The sequence below is a fragment of the Cryptomeria japonica genome, chromosome 2, assembly GCF_030272615.1.
Source record: "Cryptomeria japonica chromosome 2, Sugi_1.0, whole genome shotgun sequence".
NCBI classification, from domain to species: Eukaryota; Viridiplantae; Streptophyta; class Pinopsida; order Cupressales; family Cupressaceae; genus Cryptomeria; species Cryptomeria japonica.
This window is the reverse complement of record NC_081406.1, coordinates 299,283,692-299,292,909: the sequence shown is the minus strand read 5'-3', so window position 1 is coordinate 299,292,909 and position 9,218 is coordinate 299,283,692. Positions and strand designations below refer to the sequence as shown.

The window sequence follows — 9,218 nt, the reverse complement described above, 5'->3', positions numbered from 1 at the left end:
AGTTAAGCCATTATAGGTAATGAAATTAAAAAAAAAATTGAAAAAAATGTTAAATTTTATGCATAAAAAAATAGTATAAAACTAAAAAATACAAAAAACAAAGACACTAGACCTTAAACAATGGCCATGGTTAATGACCATCCTTTGCAGTCTTAGGAAGGGGGCAAATTCAACCCCTCCCAAATAAAAATAATGATATTAAATAATAAATCAGTTTACATATCAATTTACTGAATAGACTGTCTCAATTTACATATTACATTTATTAATGTCATCGATTTCAGCAACTGGTTTAAAAATGCAACAACTTCTTCAATTTTAGATATTAAATATTGCATTATCCAGTAAACTAACTCAATTTATAAATTACATTTGCATCAGTTTTAACAATTGCAACAACTTCTTCAATTTAAATATCATGTATCACCTCAAATTTCCTAGTCGAATTGGCATTGGCTCCAGGGCATAAAGATCCATCGTCCCTGCAAACAAAACGAACACCATGTTAATATAATCGAAACATAGAAGAAAAGTGGTATGAAATCCAGCTTAAATATTGTGTCGTTTCTCCTACACCAGTATCATCCCAAACGACTGACAAGGATTGACAGTCATTTGTTGAAGAGTACAACAGTCCTGGAATGCAGTTCACTATTAGCATAATCAGGTGCAATATATGCTAGAACTTTCAATAAACTAAAAAGTCTTCTGCATCTTTTAAACAATCCATATACAGGGATTTTCAAGAGATTTTTCTGACACACCCTACATCAACAAAGTTCTCAAAATGCCTTATGTTTTGTCATAGACCCATGCTCTCCAATCAGCACACAATGACCAAAAAATTATGGTACTTATGATCAAAAACCATATCTAATATCCTTAGTGATGCAGTCCAGAAGGTAACCTCTCCTTTTAACAGGGTTTGGTCATTTGCTATATTCCCACTAATTTTACTCCAACAGTTTTTGCCATCTAAAGGTGTCTGCCAGAGAATAATGTATCGTCATTGTTTTGCTGAAATAAATAATCTATGAAAGATTAATCTGAATTGTGCCCTAGAAAGCAAGTTTCATTGTTGGTTTGTGGGGATCTAGACACTGCAAAGAGTCCCCAAGATATTGTATAGAGCAGATCTAGAATTTGGTTGGGGTAAAACCTTTCATCCCAATGACACAGAGACAATCTGTTTACAGATGGGCCCAAGGTATTTTACTGCTCTAAGTGTTTCCTGTTGCCCTTGACCCTTATAGAGAAGCTTCATTCTAAGGTATGAATGTGTATGTGAATTTGCTATGGTTCTACCATTCTAGAAGTTTGGGATACACATACCTTAATACAAATCGAAGTTTCGACGGGTTATGTACTTGCTTATACAGAATTTGTGTATATAAGGGTTTGTGGTTAGTAAGCAACCTGTTTCAAGAGAAGAGAGAAGGGTAACCTGGAGGAACCACTAACCATAAAGATTTTCGATGTTAGGATTTTAGGGGAACGCAGAGGAATGTATTACCTTCGAGAATAGTTCCACAAGTCCACCACGGTCCTAGCCACAATCCAGAAGATTTCTGACTCTATCTCAAACACTATTTAGTGGCTGATAGCTTAGTAGATCATACCTTGAATGCTGATAAAGGCTAATTTTATTATCTATTTTTGTTGGATATCATGGGAACTATACTCTTGTGGCTATTATAATTTGCTCTTGAAATTCTCAGGAACAATGAGTTCACATTCCATTTGTAAATCTACTTTCTTGTCTTGCTATAACCAAGAAACTACATTCTATAACACCACATTGGCTCTAATTTTGAGTCTCGTGATCTATTTTGGTAAGTTTTGGACCTTGAAATAAATAAATTTCTTAGACTGATGTTTAAGAGCAGTCACTAACTAGACCATGAAACTTTACATTTTTTGATGTTGATTTTGTCATCAATATGGCCACTTATTTCTTTCTTCTCTAAAGATCGATGCCAACATGGATTAAGAGCACCCATCATTTTTTCTGTCCCAGCTTACAGCTCCATTTCTGTCTGCTACTAACTATAAAAAATATTTTCCTTTCTTTAATTGAGTCGATCAAGCTTCTAAATAGCAAATATTCGAGGAGAAGAATGGGGAAATAAGGGTTGAAAGAGGGTATTACGTTAAAGTTCCCATTCTGGCTTCTTGGGCAGCGCTTGCTTTATTGTGGCTTTCATTATAGATGACATAAGTCCAATCGAATAAAAATGCAACAAAACCAATTCAAAAAGGGACAAGACTTAAAATTCAATACTTACATTTGTCTAAAATCCTATCCCATGTTCCCAACTGGAATGCACAGGGGAGATTATTGTGCATAGCGTATTAGACTGCAGGTAAAGGTATTGCAATTTGTCCAACCTACCCAATTCAGAGGGAATGCCTCCTGTCAAGCTGTGGTGAGAAAATGCAATATAGTTCAATTCAGAGAAATTACTGAGAGAGGAAGGGATTTTACCAGTTAGCAAATTCCTTGCAGTCTGATAGGTTGAAGTCTCAAATTTCTGGGGCTCTGGGTAATTGCTCTTCACTTGAGTTACTGTTTTTGGGAATAACTTTATGTATGGTAGTATACCACCTGAGGTAGAAAATTTGAAGGAGCTTAGCCAATCATCATTGTATGGCCTAGACAATCTTACAGGCTCGAACCGTATAAATGGACCCCTCTTCACTCTTTCCTTAGAATCATATAGGAGGTAGAAACTTTCTTGAATCTGGGTATAAACAACTACACAGGACCCATTCCCGAGGGTATTGGAAATTTGACAGAGTTAACCTTTCTAAATTTGGGAATAAATAGTTAAACAGGCAACACAACCCAAGTAATAACTAGACTGACCAAGCTTGAAATTTGGGCACAAACAGTTAAACAATCAGCATAGCCTATGTAATAACTAGACTGACACCCTAAGAAATAACTAAACTCACCAAGCTTGAAAAAAAATTCTTGGATAATAACTACTTCGCAGGCTTAGTTCCCAATCTATAGAAAACCTTTTTGCATTTGAAATCTTTTGCTTTGAGTTCCAACAATTTGAGAGGCAGGGTTCCTGAGTCCATTGGAAAGTTCCAATCTTTAGAAAAGTTGTTTCTTGATTTTAACAATTTCTCTGGTACTACGCCACATAGCATTATTGGTGATATCCAGAAAACTTAGTTTGTAATTAATAATTGTGCCTCTAGTGTGAGGTATAGAACTAGAGAAAACATATTGTGGTTATTATCATATTTGGTATCCATATATCTTTTGTTGGCTTTACTATGAGGTGTGACAGTCTTGATGCAATCAAACCTATTTTGAAGTCAATGTGTAGTACTTATTGGGATTTCGCTTCTTGCATTGAACATGTAGGATATAATCACTACAGCATATGCTTTTAAGCAATCATTGTTATAGCTTCAGACCTTTTGATTTCGAGTGAATTTTAATGCAATTTCATCTCATGAAATCAAATTTTTGCTATAAAAAAGTGTTGATCTTGCTCCATTAGAATGATTACAAGTGTACTACTAATATGTTAAACAAGACCTATAGTGATTGTATACCCTGTAATTACAATATTATAGTAACCACTAATGTAACTGTTAACTTTATTGTGCCATTTTGAATAATTTGTCGTTTAGGAAGTTTTTAAACAAGGTTATATATAGTCACCATTTTTGGTTGTAAGCCTTCGAAGTTTCAAAATCATGTTCTCCAATAAAACATAAGTCGATGATTTTTGGTTTATTATCAAATTTCAAATCATCCAAAGTGTCGTACAATGCTGGTAGGGAATCATGCTTTTGAAATGGTAAATGCCTTAGAAGTTTTGGGGTTAGGATGTTTTTTGGTCTTATGAACAGATGCAGTGGCATGCTAAAGACAAAAGACATATTGCTGCCCTTGCACAGGGCACGTTGCAAGGCAAATAAGGAGAAGCCTGGAAGAGCAAGATCAAAACATGTGAAAATGACAACTATTAGTGGCTTCAATGTTAGAGTAATTTCATGTGGGCAAAAAAAAGAAAAAATGGCAAGACAGATTCAATATGACAGACCCTAGAATAATATCAAGCTGTCATTGATATGTTTGAACACAACAAAGTGGTTATTAACAGGGAGTTTCTCCTTTGAATGGCCTTCACGGGAATAAATAATGAAGAGATAAGAGATCTACTTTAATCTTTAAATTAGAAACTCAAAATCCAGGAGATTCAAGAGGATTAAAGGGATTAAATGTCAATAGCCCTTAACAAATACTAAATTACAGTAAAAAAGAAGCTATTTTCAGTTCTTTTATGAACAAGCGTACTCCACAAGTACTTCTACCCTTCAATGCATTAAATCTTGGAAATGAACAACAGAGAAGGTTGGGTCTGTTACTCATCGGTACTTCTAAGTTCTAACAATATTAAAATTGTGTAAATAAGGATAGATTTTGAGCCATGACTGTGATAATGTATAGGTGACATTCTATAGGGGGGAAATTTGTAGGCCTTTCTGTGTGACAGAATTGAGGTCTATTAGCTTGTGGGTCCTCAAGGAAAGTTAACTGAAGATGATTCTTGTTTCTTGTTCACAAACTAGGTCAAATGTTGGTAGAATGATGGCTTTATGCTTAATGGATCATAGGTCTCTCTTGAAGAGAAGCATTTGAAGCTCATTATGATCTATAAAGCATGTACATAAGCGATTGGATCAAGGTAGGAGAAGGATGCAAAGGATTTATATGGTTTTCTTGTTCCCCTCTCAGATTTTGCACTAGATATGGTGAGTCCTATTGCATATGCTTCCACTATTTGGCTAAGATTTATAGCCTGTTTAAGATTGCATAGAAGAAGGAATCCATAAGTGCTAAATCTGAAGGTCAATGATAATTGGTTACTCTGTGTACGGAGAAAATTTGTAGGGCATCGTCTTGTGTTACAAGTAGAACATATGTCTGAGAGTTTGTGTGGCAGTAGGTATAAATCTAGAGATCAGTGTCTACAATGTTTGTTAATATTTAATGCTTGGTGTCTTCCATTTTAAATGATAAGGTGAGTGCTACAAGTGTGAATGGCTTGACAACAAAACTGGATAAAAGAGATGCAAGAAGGCAAATGAGAAAAGAAGGTAGTGTTAAGACACGAGCCTAATAAAGAGAGATTATAAGTGTAAATGCATGGTCACATGACAGTTTAGACAGTGCATAGTAAAAATAACAAAGAGGTTAGTATACAAGACAGTGCAGAGGTCACAACCTTTCTCAATGACAAAGATAAGAGGGGGCAAATGTGACAGAGTTGGAAAAAAAGGCACGAGTTGATAAAGATCAGCCCAGAGATCTAGAAGACAACTTTCTTTACCATATTAGTCATGGCACCAAGTTCAAATGCCAAATCACAAGGGTGGGTCATGAGAAGGAAGTCAAGCCTTGACCATGTAAACATGAGGATAGTATTGCAACAAATTTTAAGAGAGAAAGTACAGTCATAACAATCCACAGGGAAGTTATGAAGAAAGTTCAAATAAGAATGGGTTTGACTGGAAGATGTTGAGAAGCCTAGTTGCAGGTTTCACAAGCGAATGAGTAGAGGTCATGAGAGCGTTGAGTGACGCTTGATAGAGTATACAACCCTGGATGACAGTATACAAAACATTTTAAAGACAATAGACAAACATAAATACCAAGGAATTATTTCCAAGTCCATGGCAGCCTGTTAAGAGCTGTGACTAGCCAGATAATAGGAGACTGTCACAATGTAAGGTAATGATCAACTCGTATAAATGAAGATAAGATCTATTTTGGGAGTCTTAGACCACACAAAAGCATGGAGGTGACATTTTGTGTGTTAAGTAACAAAGGAGACAGCAGAGAAAATACATGGCGATCATCAAAACACTGTCAGGAGAGAACAATAAATGGAAAAGAGAAAGGGTGTTATAACTTATAACAGTGACAAAACCCAGAGGGATTATTATAGAGGTCATAGGGATATGAGGACAGTCTTAAAAGTAGAATAGCATGTCAAAGATATAAAGGAAAAGACTTAAGTATCAATGATAGTTCAAGGTCATTCGTAGTTATGATGAACAGTAATGGTGGGTACATGGAGCAAGAAAGAGATATGATGAATATGAGAGTTCCAAGCATACAAAAGGCTCAAGATAAAAAAAAATTGCATGTTGGAGAATCATAGAAGTCTTTTATCACATAACAGTGCTAGGTGACCATGGGCATCTTGCATGAAAACGCACAAAAGGTCAAGATGTGTTAACAAAGATTTGTAAAATATGTGACAGTGCATATGATTCGTAGTAAGCTACACTAAATAATGCTACGGGTGTCTAAGAGGAGAGGACATTGTACAGTCCAAAGGAGATAGAGTAGCCTATGGATCGGTAGTGTTCACATGGCTTAAATCAAATGCATTACAGTCCACCTAAGATAGAGCTCAAAAGTATACACAGTGACATTGAGAAGGCATCCTTGGTCTTCAAGTAAAGTCCTGGCAATATGAGTGACGACACATAGATCATTTGTAGTAATTTTAGCACTCTCCCTAACAAACCACACAAAGCAGATCATAATAGGCATGCAGTCACTGTATTAGGAAGACAACGATGGGAGTTTTCATTGCATAAAGGTAGTAGATGAGTACATGATAATCTACAGTGGGTACAAGGGAATGACAGTACACAGACATTCACGGCTAACATGGGGACATCATGATGAGGAAGATAGCTGGATAGAGCCATGGGTAACAGTCCAGTTCGTATGATTTTATAAGGAGCAGCAGAAACATGGAAGTATCAAAACAAAGGAAATGATAGTCATAAAAAATGCAAAGACACTACTCTATTATCAAGGACAGTCATGGCATACCAAATTCTTATGTGCCGAAGGCAGTCATCAAGAGCACAACAACTAAGAGAGATAATTATATCATGGGAATTACATTGACCTGTATGATATGATAATCATGAACAGTGAAGAGGTAGAGAGAGCCCAAAGGCAGGGATGCATGGTTGTGTATATAGTAATATTTGCATTCATACATATTTTCATGATTTTGGTGTTTAGTGTCAAACAGGTATTCTTGTAATGTTGTACTATTTATCTAGCATGCCCTCGGAATTACATGTAACAATACAAGCATTTGGTCTTCTTTCTATGCCTACATGTGATTGGTTGTAATTTGTAAGTGTTGTGTATTTATGTTAGGTATTTAGGTTCATGCTTTCTGTGTTTCTATTGTTGCTTTCTATATACATTGGTATGTTGGTGTTCTCCCTATAATTTATCTCTTCTGAAAATGGTTTGTATATTGGAACTCATTGATTCTAAGAGCGTCAAAATCTGACACTCACTCCAATTAGGTCCAATATTACAACACAATAAATTCTCAGGCAAACCACTCAACCTATCATTCTCAAGCTCAGTTTCAATTCATTTAGAATATGAGATCAAGATAAAAACAGACAATTACAATATGAGACTAAGATAAACAACAATTTTTAATGTAGAGAATGACTAGTGGGTGAGAAGAAGAAAATAGTAGATAAGACATACCTTAATGTAGTTGCACAGGGCATGTCATTCAACCCAGAATGGGCAGGTCCCTGTGAGATTATCAACCTCTGTTGTACCTCCTCTCTTGACTACTGAGGAGGAGGGAGGAAGGACAAAGTAGCACAACTCCTCCATCCTTCCTCGCTTTCTCATGCTTCCTGCCAGCCATGTATTCCTGCATAAATCCATTCTCTTAGCAGACAGTATTTAAAAAAAAAATTATTGATGGGAGTTGAAGGAGAGCTTACATCTAGTTGAATATTAGCAATATAGAAAATAAGGACAACTAGTCACAGAAACTGATCATCAAAATAATCTAAAACATCAAAACAATTACCTAGAACAAGAAATTGTGCTTCCTTTTGCTCTGCCTCTTCCTTTTGCTTTTCCCTTCCTCTGTTCCACATCTTCCTATGTAAAACAGGAAAACTACAGAAAAAAAGAAAACAAATCACAGCACAAAACCCTTACCAAACAAACTGAAAATCTAAAACAAAACAAACAAAAACCTCCAATAAAAGACATTGAAAGAAAATATAAAGAGCCAGAGAACTAAGAAACAGAACAAAACAAAGAGGAAGAACACTCTCTCTAAATGAAAGAGATGGAACTATTTATGCTTTCTCCAGCTCTCCATAATAACGTTCGATATGCTTTTTCCCGGCTTTTTTTCAGCTTTTCGCAACAACGTTCGATTTTTCTTTCGAACGTTACATTTTAGTTTCAGATAACTAGAACGTTCTCTCAACGGCTTCCCCATCTTCACCCCGCTCACTCTTCAACCTGAGAACTTCGTCTGGAATTCTGGTTTTCCACTCCGCATTTGAAAATAGTTGATTTTTTGGATTCATTTATGCTTATGGGTTAAAATATTTCTTCATGAAAATATTAAAGTGTAAATTAATCCCTTCAATTTGCTTATTAAAGTGTAGTAGTAACTATTTTTTGGATTTGGGTTAAAATATTTCTTTATGAAAATATTAAAGTGTAAATCAATTTCTTCAATTTGCTTATTAGTACTTGTCGTTAGGCAATACTCTTGTAATGAAATTTTTTTTGTTATGCTTAAATAGTTATTAAAAAAAATTATTTTAAAGTATACATGCATATTTGTTAACTTTATAATTAAAAAAATATATTTCTCTTGTAAACGATTGGCTAATACTTTTTTCCCTGTTGTACACGGGATGCAGCATAATAGATTTCTCGGAAGCAGCATAATATTTGTTCTTCATCCAACACTATTTTATTTGCTTTAAGTAATTAAATTAATCTTATACTCTAAAGTATCAAATTATGTTGTTTATATAGGAATAAATTATTTTTTAATTTTATCACATGGTTTATTTTAATTTATATATTATGCTTTCCTCTGTCACAAAAATTAAAATTGAAGCATTCCTTAAAAAAATATTAAATAGAATTATAATACTTTTTTAAAAATTTAAATTATAAATTATTTCAAAATAATAACAAAAATACATTATGTAAGATAGTATATTAATAAAAAAATACTATAATAATTAAAATTACAATATTATTATACCATCTTATATTATATTTCTATTAATATTAAATTATTTTTAATATATCACATATTTTTATTATTATTATAATATTTTGAAATTAGTATAAAATTATTATTATTATTATA

General features: G+C 34.2%; 1 long non-coding RNA gene across 1 annotated transcript; it reads right to left on the bottom strand.

The window, feature by feature from the left end:
- Positions 1 to 291: 291 nt before the first annotated feature.
- On the bottom strand, positions 292 to 8,374 carry LOC131873730 (uncharacterized). Its single transcript, XR_009371635.1, has 3 exons — positions 7,902 to 8,374; positions 7,565 to 7,739; positions 292 to 482 (listed from the first exon to the last, which is right to left on the bottom strand). It is a non-coding gene; the product is annotated as an uncharacterized LOC131873730 (long non-coding RNA).
- Positions 8,375 to 9,218: the final 844 nt, after the last annotated feature.